Below are 1178 nucleotides of genomic sequence, written 5' to 3'. Positions count from 1 at the left end.
GCCCACGTTTCACGCCAAACACCTGTTGAATCTAATTCTTACAACTCAGAACTCCCAGATTTAAAAGAAATGATGAAAACATTGATAACACAAATGTCAGGAATGATGAACATTTTAACGGCATTGGTTACAAAAATCAATGGGTACAATGACTTGAAAATAGTAACATGGAATGCAAACGGTGTCAGTAGACATATCAACGAATTGAAAATTTTTCTGTACTCAAATTCAATCGACATACTATTAACCTCAGAAACGCATTTCACTGAAAAAAGCTATGGTATCTCTGAATTAGAAAATCATAGTACAGAACAAATACAAGCGAGCACAATAATGATTGAAGATTCTCATGGTCTATTAAAATTGGCTGCTGTTTATTGTCCTCCTAAGTTCTCAAATACCAAAGACACGTACTTAAATTTCCTCAAATCTCTTGGTCAAAGATTTATAGTCGGAGGAGATTACGCAAAGGGCAAAAATTTTTACACTGCATTGAGTGAATATAAAGCAAAATTTATAAGTACTGGTGAACCAACCTACTGGCCTAGTGACCCAAAAAAGCAACCTGATTTGATTGACTTCTTTATAACAAAAAACATAAATGTAAATAACCTTTCCATTCATTCCAGCCTTGAGTTGTCCTTTGACCACTTACCAATACTACTAGTTTACAGCACAACTCTTCATATGAAAAATACGAACAATAATACTTACAATTATAAAACGTGTTGGGATACATATCGTGAGCTAATAGAAGAACAATTAGTTATAAATGTAGCTCTAAGAACAGAAGATGAAATAAATAATGCAATAATTAATTTCCATACTCTACTATTATCTGCAGCATCTGCATCTACACCAATAACTAAAATCAAAACTGTAATACCTGTCCCGAATCACATCAAAATTAAAATAGAACAAAAAAGAAAGTTGAGAAAAATCTGGCAAGTATCCAGAATTCCACAAATAAAGACAAAGTTGAACAAATTAACAAAACAGCTGAAAGAATTATTAGGGACTGAAAGACAAAAAAATGTATCAATATTGAGTGCTACAAAGGTTACAAATTACTCTTTATGGAAATCGACAAAGAGTAGTAACTGTGCCATACACCATTGCACACCGCCTAAAAAAGAATATAACACTGACCGTCCATCACAAATCAAGAAAAACCACAA

This window comes from Teleopsis dalmanni, chromosome 1 (genome assembly GCF_002237135.1).
Source record: "Teleopsis dalmanni isolate 2A chromosome 1, ASM223713v2, whole genome shotgun sequence".
Taxonomy (NCBI): domain Eukaryota; kingdom Metazoa; phylum Arthropoda; class Insecta; order Diptera; family Diopsidae; genus Teleopsis; species Teleopsis dalmanni.
This window is presented reverse-complemented; position numbering follows the sequence as displayed.